General features: G+C 41.0%; 1 long non-coding RNA gene across 2 annotated transcripts; it reads left to right on the top strand.

Moving 5' to 3' along the window:
- The first annotated feature begins 2,634 nt into the window (after positions 1-2,634).
- Positions 2,635-9,346, top strand: LOC141944988 (uncharacterized). Of its 2 annotated transcripts, none has more exons than XR_012629381.1 (3): positions 2,635-2,816; positions 3,398-3,580; positions 8,773-9,346. It is a non-coding gene; the product is annotated as an uncharacterized LOC141944988 (long non-coding RNA). The 2 variants fall into 2 exon arrangements; XR_012629382.1 differs by lacking the exon at positions 8,773-9,346 and adding an exon at positions 3,679-3,979.
- Positions 9,347-10,155: the final 809 nt, after the last annotated feature.

The following is a 10,155-nucleotide window of genomic DNA, read 5'->3' as shown; positions in this document are numbered from 1 at the left end:
AAAAGGTGTTTTAAACCCTGAGTGGTTGAATCCTGTTCCAGAGTAGTCAGGTGCAGAGCACATCCCATACACTGGCCGTTCCCATGGGCTGACCCTGCTGCATAGTGCACTTACGCCCTGCTAACAATGACTAGTCAGCGATAACAGCAGAGGTGCTGCTGAAAGGCTGCTGTCATGAAGCTCAAAAAATAAGTTGTCCATTTCACTCTCCTTTCTGCATCTTTCTGTTTGAGGAAACTCTTTTCAAGATCATGGTTCCCTAGTTACAGATGGGCCCAGGGTCTCTTGTGGATCTACTGTTCTCAGTAAGCAGCTGTCCAAGCCTTTCTCAAAACCAGATGTACTTGCAGTGCAGGGACTGGAAAACTCAGAAGATGTGGAGTGAGGCACACCATGGCTGTATTCACCAAGCTCATGACCAGCTGCCTGTATAGCTCCACAGAGCTGAGTTCTTTCCTGATAACTATGAATGGGGAGAAGTGACCAGTTCCTCCTGTCCAGGAGTGACCATCACCTGGTGCCTCCTCACCAGTAGTGCAAAGAGGGGAATACACTGTCTGGTCTCTAGATACCTTCCCTTTTCACTGTTCCACAGATCTTTGAGAGCAAACTAGCTATAAGCAATCAATTTTGCTTTTCTTTTGGTATGTATATGCCAGTTTCTAAAACATCTGTCACTACTTTGTGTCCATTTAGATGAATATCTGGACTAAAAATCTAGGTGTAAGAGGTCAAAGATTTCTTGCCAAGTAATCCTTCTACTGTGCAAGGTGATGCTGTTTGTTGAGAGCAGGTGTTGGCTCTGCTCTGAAGGAGATAAAGTGGACCTTGATGCAGTTGGATGGTTCCTGGGGTGTACTTCAGGCTGACATATTCTGGCAAGGCAGATGCATGATTTAAGCATGCTGCAGGAAGGACTGAGCCCCTCCAGGCTACTGCAGGAGTGCATTCCACTGGAATAGAAGAGGAAGGGATAAGCAAAAAGGACTCTATATTTTCCAGTCCCTGAAAAAAAGCATTTTTCTCTGGAGTAAGAAAGGAAACACTGAAAGGTAAGATTTTATCCTGACAAATAAAACAGAGAGAAGAGGGAACCAGTGGAATGAGATCATTGAAGGCACCTTGTAAAGCTGTCTGCAGTATCCAACCTTTTCAGGAAAGGTCAAAGGCTTGGTCTTTTCTACTACCTAGATTTCTACTTGCCAAAGCTCAGCTCAGTGACAGGTTCTGTAATGTGAGAGAAGGATCTATGTGATGGATAATACTCTGAGCACCTCCCAGAAGCCATGGAAGAAGTTCCAGAAAGAAAAGCATGGCAGTTTCTTTAAGAAGAGTGAAAAGAATTTAGTTTCCAAATTTCCATCCACCCCTTCTGGGGAATTTAGCCTGGTTTTTGATGCTGTTGCTGTTGGGTTTTTTTTGTTTGTTTGCATCCAGTAAAGTATTTTGAGTGAACCTGATGTACAGTTAAAGTTGTGTAGTCAAATGCTGGGCAAGTTTCCCATAGACAGCACTCCAAAAGTACCTTTGCTCTGTTTCTCAGCTATCCTGTGCCAGCTTTGTGAGGGACAGCTCAGTCCCATACGTGCTTTCTTTGTGGGTTTGCTATCTTGCTCCACACACCTACAACCAGAATCTGCTATCCTGGATCTCACACTACTCCACTGAAATAGTGAAACAGTATTTGCAGTGTCCCCTGCAAACTGAAGTTAGAAGTTCTCTGCTAGGAACTGTAATTACAATGAATATTTAATAGCAGGCAAAGCAGCAAACTTTAAAGAAGAGCAGCTCTGCATGGCTGTCTCTACCAAGCTGAGCACAGAACTGCTGGCTACAAGAGGATGAGATCACATTTCACAGTTCACACTCTGAAGACACTTTACATTGACCTGAATCTATCCAGCTATGAGATATCTCCCCTCACTCACAAGCTATTCTGGTGACACCCTCTAGCCCTGTCACACCCTCCCCGAATCCAGCCCTGAGTTACAACATCGCCCCCTTCCCTTCTAAAACAAACAAGGTGCTGTCAAGGGAAGGGAAGAACGTAGCCTTCTATTTTAAGGTTAGTGACTAAAGCATATTTTCAAGGGAGAAGTGCTGTGCAAAGGGATGGGTGCAGGCAGGGGATGCAGTGCAATTTGCAGATATTGAGGATAAGGAGTGAAATGTCTACTTCTCTCTAACCATTACTACTCATCTCTGTTGCTTATTTTTGTAGGATGGAGTGAGAGCTCTTTCAGTTGATGGCTCTTAGGCAAATGCTATACCTTATGGTATTTTGTGCATCTCAGGAAGTTGGAGCTTTCCTTTGGGTCCAAACTCATGTGCAGCTCATATTTGCAGATAAATACCAAACAAGGTTCAAATCCAACTAAACTATTCTTGATTATGTTTCTTTTATCTCTGGTAATTTCTCTTCCATCATCATCACTCCTCAGATTGGCTACTCTGTCTTTTTGCTACTCTGGACTGGGCTGCTGAAATGTTTGGCACATTGTCCTCTGTATGATCCAGCACACAGGCAGCCAAGCTTCTTATTCCCTGAGTATCTACACCATGTGCCTCTGAAGTAAGGTTAGTGTTGGACTAAGACCCAAACAGGAGCCTGAGTTCTTGTCCTGTTTAGACATGTGCAGGTTAGAAAGAGGGATGGGGATGGAGTCAGGACTGGACCATCATATATTGTGTGTCTCTTCATAACAAAACCAAACAAATCCAAAGCCTGCTGATCTTTGGAGAAGCTCAGGTTCAAGTCAAAGACTGATCCAAATTCTGCAAAGATGACCTGCTATTGCTGTGTCAGAGAAATCCAGGTATGTCAGAGATGCATAAGAAAATAGCTGACTGATGTTTTTGGAAACTAAAGAAAGGCATGATCTCTCAATAGAGCCAAGAGGTATGAACTGTATAGGTGATCTGACCTCTGCATATTAGGGTGATGAATGTAATAGTGGCTAGATGTGGAAAGATTTCTTTATAATAATTTTATTTTTTAACCCTAAGCACTATTCTTGTCCATCCTAAGTTATTGCCCAAAACCACTGAAGACCTTGCTGCAGAATTGTCTTCCTCATAATTTGGCAAATAAGCTTTGTACAAGACTGAACAGTTAGACTAGCCTGCTGTCGAGCCCAGCAAATTCCTTTCTTTAAGGATGGCACATTCTATAATGAATAGCTAAGATGATCTGTTCAATGAGCCATTTGTAAAGTGCAGGCTCCCTTTAAAGCAAAATCTGCTACAGGAATTGTTTCTATTATAACTGTTCTGAGCTATATATACACAATAAATTATTAGTCAGGTATTTTCTACATGACTGCACAGTATTCCTAACTTTGCACCCAGGCATATTAATCAACCCTTTCTTTTCTGCTGTCTGGCAATTCTTCACAAGACAGAGGAGAGGACCTACCATGCTAGTCAAAGTCTTCAGGTAAAGTTAGCAGTGATGGAAGACTGAGGAGTGGCTGAAGATGTAATATAGAAAAGGTGACACTGAAAGAACCTTCCTCTACCTGTCGGTAGGCAAAAAGATCCATGCATGTTACATATCACCATGATGTAGAAACTCATGATGGTAAGTTTTGGTGCCTTATGTTAACACTTTTGACAACTCCATGAATAACAACAGATCCAAATGTAATATTTGATCTGATTCTGCTCTATCTCTATGAGAAATCATGGATTAGCTGTCTCTGCACTGGGCCTGTCTCTGTGATGGGACTGAACAAATCTGCGCCAAGGAAAGCAAAAACATGAATTCAGAGGAAAATCACCATTGACAAGGGAAAAATAAATGTTACCAGAATGGCATAGTGGTTTCAAAGGTTGGGGAATCTCCATGTGACTGTTGAAGATATTTTTAAATCAAGAAAAGGGGACTGATTCTTTTTTTAAAAAAAATATGAATAAAAAGATATCAAATGCACAACCTCTCATTGAATTTTAATCATGAAGAAACAGAATGAAGATTTTCTGAGTTTGTATCTAGGACTCTAAAGAGAAAAATATCTGCAACATAACATCGTGCATAGGGTTACAAAGAATTGCTTCAGTTGCTTTATAATTTCTGCAGTCTTTGGGAATTCAGAAAGGAAGATTGTGCTGAAACTTTCAAAAGGTGTATTTCTAGGACTGGCCACCAAAATCCAGAACTAAACACTGAAATAAAACTTGCTGACTTTTTTAGTAATATTTGTTAGAAAGATCATCACTTTCCAAACAAAACCTGGGCCCCTGTTGAAGTTTTATACCCAATACAGGATAGTGTTTCTTCCAAACCACTTAAAACCTAATGCAATTACATAGATGAAGAATGGGAGTTGAGTTGAACATAGCCACAGGCATGGAGATGAACGGCACTATGATGCTTTAAAATGCTAAGGGTAGTCAGGACAGGCAGATCTGATCCTGGCACAAGTTTAGCAAAAGAGATGTTTATCACCTTTGGATACCAGAACTCAGAGTTCAAGCTTCTGCCTCCACCTCTGGAGAAGTATCTGTTCACGTACCCAGCTCTTTACTGGCTGCTGCTTGCTACTGCAGTGGCTGAGTCTCACAGGTGAGTGCAGAAGGACATGGAGGTAATGGCCTCAAGTTGTGCCAGGGAAGGTTTAGACTAGATGTTAGGAAGCATTTCTTTACAGAACGGGTTGTTAGGCGTTGGAATGGGCTGCCCAGGGAGGTGGTGGAGTCCCCATCCCTGGAGGTGTTTAAGAGTAGGGTTGACATAGCACTGAGGGATATGGTGTAGTTGGGAACTGTCAGTGTTAGGTTAATGGTTGGACTGGATGATCTTCAAGGTCTTTTCCAACCTAGACGATCCTGTGATTCTGTGATTCTGTCACTTTTTCCCACCTTCATAAGTGACTGCCATTGCTGATGACCAGAAAGTAGGTAACATTCTGGGAGGTGCTGTATTGGCCTTTTACCTTAAGAAAACCCTTCTTCACAGAAAAACTCTTTCATTTCTTTATTAAGGTGATTTCCTCTGGAGTGTTAAAAAGAAGCATTCAAAGGGTCACAAATTTCACTCAAAAGCCTACACTGTAGCACAGACCTGATGGAAAGCTGCCAGAACGAATAGACATATATGAGTGCTGTGCAAATCTGAACTAAAAAAACCCAACATTTCTAAGCACCCCCAATAACTTTTTCACTTGCAGGACTCCATATGCCCCTCAAAGAATGGCACCTAAATCTCAGTTTGACTGACAAATTCAACTGGTTGTGGTCCAGAATTGGAAATTCAAAGCCCCAGGATGTGTGTATGTGGCAAAAGACTTTCTGCCAACAAGTCTGGAAATCTGAAACCATTTATTTTGAACTATAAGTAGCCTGAGAGTTGAGATATTTAATAACAATCAGAAGAATCTGTGCATTTCTAGTTTGGAAAAGAACAAGAATAACTTTTCAAAACCATATTAAGGAGTGAAATTGACTATAGAGGGTTGTTGCCTCAGGTTGAGATTCCAAGTTTAGAGACAAATAATAGCCATTTTACTGTCAGAATTGTTTAGGGCAAGGAGAATACAACAACTAGGTCAGGAGGATTTTATTTCTCAACTTCAGATTAAATTAGAGCTGCTCCAAACCCACATTGCTTTAAAAGCGACAGATACGTTTGCTCCTACAGAAAGCCCAGTGTGAGTCTTGGCAGAGAGAGAGAGCTTTTGCTATGTCCATGAAAACATCTGCACGGGTTTCCTGGACCCTGAATGTGCTAGCAATGGGGACCCAGCTGGTACTGAGGGGAGGGAGTGGAAATTAACATCCTCCTGGGATGGAAGGTAAATCGGGTTGAGTGCCTCACACCAGCTTTGCATTGACAAACAGCACTAGCTGGAGTCCCAGAGTCACTAGAGAGTTTGTTTTTCACAAGGTCATGCAAGGTTCACTCACATCCTTCTTGCCTGTTGGTCCTGAAACTACATGTTAACCCTGTGCTTCTGTCATTGTGTCTGGGCACATTTTCAGTTGTTTAATAAGCAACTGTCTATAATCAGCTGGAATTATTTTTGCAGCTAGAGATGTATTTTCTGCTTGGGTTGTTTTCCTTTAAAAGCTGGGTACGTCTAGTGCTGCTCATGTGATTTTTCTAGATGAAAGTTATCTACAACAGCTTATTCAGGCTCCACCACAAATTTTGTCTCAGAAGGTTTCTTCACACCTGAAATAAAATTCACACTTTGCAAATGACATTATGAGTTTTCCAGTACACACTTATGACAGCGTGTTCTGGTGCAAAAAGTCTTCCTTTGAGATTAAGAAAGGAGATCTGTTTCCTGTCATCCCAACAGAGACATGGACTCTGACCACTTGGGTTGCTTTGGCTGATGGACTATTGAAAGAACTTGTCAAGTCTTTATAAGGGACAGTAATGCCTACAGCCTGATGGGATGGTGCTAGAGCCAGTAAATCAAATTACTGTGATCTGAAGGTGCTGATGACTATTTTCATTGCTGTTTTTTCTTGGCCATAGCTGTGGGGGTTAGAAAGAATGTAGAAAATACACTGGAAAACCAGGGAAAGGAGAAGGGATACCTTGTGGACCAGAACTAGACACATTCTGGATCAAGTGTTGTTCGACATCCCTTTGGAGCCGAGAAATAATGACTTGAACAATGCAGATGGGACATTGTGAGACTGTATAAAACCTCTTACTCACTGAATCCCAACTAACCACAGCACAGTTTTACCTTCAGTGTTACTTGGAATTGTGTCAAGGAGGCTTTTTTTGCTCACTCTCTTTTTCTTTCTTTCGTTCCTTTTTTTTTTTTTTTTTTTTTTTTTAAACCTCAAGGTCAAACAAAACATAGGCTTAAAAATAAAGCTTTATCAACAGAGATGGAGGACTAAAGGGCTTCCTATTTTTAGCAACGGCAATCTAATCTAAGCAGAAGTTGTTCTGGGCCCCTCTCTGTTTTCCATGAAAGGTAGGTGCTCCTGGGACAATTCCCAGGGCTTTCTGTGGCTTCTGTTTTCAGATGCAACCCAAGCCACTGAGTTTTATTGAGCAACTATCCTGGAAAGTCCTGATCAAAATGAGAGACAGCTGATAGTCCTAGAATACCAGTACTTTTAGTAAGGTCCTGCAGCTGTATCTCTGGGTTGTGAATTCTCATAGGCTTTACGCCAAGCTCTTTTCCCCAATCCTCCCCCAGCTACTGACAGAGTCTTTGACAGAGGAAAGCATCTGTCCAACTCAAAGCACAGAAAGGGATTAAGTGTTTTCTAAATCAGGGCCTTGTAGCTCTCGTATTTGATTCTTGGCTTAGTCAAAGCCAGCTTTTTAAGTAAATTTCATGTGGAATTGGATGGAAATGGTAATGAGACAGGGAACTTTTCACTTCTAGGTCATCACTGAACAATTTTTCAGGAAGGAAAACCCTTAAAATTATTGTTGCTTGAAGGCAGTCAAGAGTGTATTTGGAACTCTGAAGCACAAATATCTTGGCTGGCTTGACTCCTTTGTATCACCAGCGTTATGGGAATTAGCTTGTGAGTTTACTGTGCTGAGACAAGACAATTACTTTTGAAACACCCAACAGACAGCTGATATAAAGCCCAAAGATGGAGAAAAAACACAGTTCTGTTTTTCAAACCAGGAGAAAAAGAAATTTCTTTCCCATTAGTCTGAGACTTTAACCTGTATCCCCTATATGATGAAAAATAGCAGAAGACATCACTAAAAAATCTAGCTGGTCAGTTTTGACCTGCAGTGTCTGGATCTGTGGGGTCTGTGCACTACTTCTTGTAGCAGGCTATTGAACAAAAAGAAGACAAATCATCTGATTGCCAGGAGGATTAAATTTCTGTATTAAATAATTAAATTTATATTAAATTTCTGTACAGAAAAAAAAATAACAGTCTGAAAAAAGTTGAAAACCTCTGCTTTATTGAGTAACAAAATTATCACCAGACTGTTCAAACTTATATAGAAAAGAAAATAAGAAAAAACAGATTTCTGGGTAACCCAATGGCTTTATGCTTTGGGAAAGGATTGATCATTGAGCAGAATGAGATATCTGGGAGTGGAGAGGTAACACAGAGCCAGCACTGCAAACCATCCTTTTTTACATCCTAATACAGGAACCAATGTTGTCTCAGTTTGCAGGAAACTTTGCCATGCCTGGGTCATGTGGAAATCTGAATCAGGCTGCCCTCCTTTCCACTTCTTCATTTCTAAGCAATGATCTGCATCCCTTGAAGTTTGGAGAGGAAATATATATATAAAGCCTGTAAGCATTTACGAGAGCTATAAAAAAAGAGCTTTGCAGTAGTTGACATGGGAAGTGATTAAGGTACCTTATAAGCAAAGATTGCAGAAAAGAGGGAGAGAAGTGATGCCAGAAGGGAATCTGGCAACGATCCTGAAGTAACAATAGTGAATTCCAGAAGGAGGAGTTGTGGGAGGAAAAGTAAAAATTTAAATTGAGTCAGATCACAAGACTTTTGGCCTTGGGGACTAAGCCACGGAGACTGTTCATTGCTGGACTCACAAACACAAGAGGAAGGTGATGTCTCACCCTGCTCCTGACTCAGAGTTTACTGGTCAAGTCCTGCAAAACAGGAGTTCATCAAGATTTGCTCGAATTTGAAAGGGCTCCATTTCCCAAGGCATCTCAGCTTTCTCGATCTGTGTTTACACAAATGGGTCTTGGGTCTCTCCAGGGCTTAGGAAAAGCTACTCTGAATAGAAACACACATGGGACATGTTGCCAGTGAGGATCTCTCTGAATCACTATTTCTTGTTTTCATGTTTAACAGGTGGAGCATGTGTCCAGACCTGTTCCTAGACAGCAATTTGCAACATGAACTTTCACAGATGAAATGACAGCTGAAGAGCCCTCAGTTATCATGATCAATCATGAGTATAGAAGTCCAGCTTGTGAAGTCTCAGTTTGAGAGTCTTGAAAAAATGTTACGGGGAACAATTCTTTATGTCCTAAATGGGACAGAAAAGCTTTCTGACCAGATGCCCTGTAAATGAGGAGGAGGAAACCTTCCCATCTACAGGAATGTAGAATGGTATACAGAAAGGGGTGCAGTAGAATGACATAGACAGAATTCAAAACTATTCAAGAAACAGTTGTAAGTAAAGGGTAAATTTGCTGAAATTGGACCAACTACAGGAGAAGAAAGCAGGGACTGAATAGGACAGGACATACTGAACAAGTGTTTTAGATACTAGGAGTTGGTTTATGTCCTCTCCAAAGGTTAAAGATCTGCTGCTAACTTTTATCAGGGTTTACTTATGGCATTTTAGTTTATGTATAACACCTGCACCAGTGTGCAGTCTGTCTTCTGTTGCATTACTGTGTTACAAAGATGAAGTACAATGACACAGAATAAACTCATTGATCTACGAATATAGAGTATGTATGTCTTGATAGACAATGATACTCATGGCTTGATCTTTGGCACTTTTGAGCTTCCTTCAGTTCATACCAATGTCAGGAAGAACTTCAGGTACCGAAGCACACTGAGAATCAGTGTGTAGCTGTAGGTTCATGCTCAAATTCAGATATCAACAAGCTGGGTTCAGATCATCATCATATTGCGGGAACACAGTTGATAAGATTCTGAAGTGAATTCTCTGAACCTGTTACTATTCAGGATTTTTATTAATGACCTAGGTGGAATGAATGGAGGATATGTTAATTAAATTAGCAGATGACATAAGTTTGAAAAGAGGTGCAAGCACAAAAGAGGACAGTCTTGAACTTCAGAATTATCAAATATAAGTGTAAGAATAATCCGGGGGTTTGGGAAGGGAAAGGATGAAATTCAATAAAAACAAATGCAAGATACACAGTTCTATACTTAGGCAAGAACAATCAGATGTACAAATACGGGATGTGAAATAACCAGCAGAGAAGGATCTGGGGTAATTGTGAATTGCAAGCTGAAGAGAAGTCAGAAGAGTTAAGATTGCCATGAGAAAAGCAAACACCATACTGGGATATATAAACTGGAGTACATCTGCATGACATGGGATGTGATTTTTTCTGCTGTACTCTCTTCTCTCCAATTTTGGGCACCATGGTTCAAGAAGGATGGGACTGGTTGGACAATGTCCAGAAGAGACCAACAAGGACGAACAGAAGTACAAAGAACATGACTAATGAGGAGAGATTGAAATAGGGGAGT

This window comes from Strix uralensis, chromosome 6 (genome assembly GCF_047716275.1).
Source record: "Strix uralensis isolate ZFMK-TIS-50842 chromosome 6, bStrUra1, whole genome shotgun sequence".
Lineage (NCBI taxonomy): Eukaryota > Metazoa > Chordata > Aves > Strigiformes > Strigidae > Strix > Strix uralensis.
This window is presented reverse-complemented; position numbering and strand designations above follow the sequence as displayed.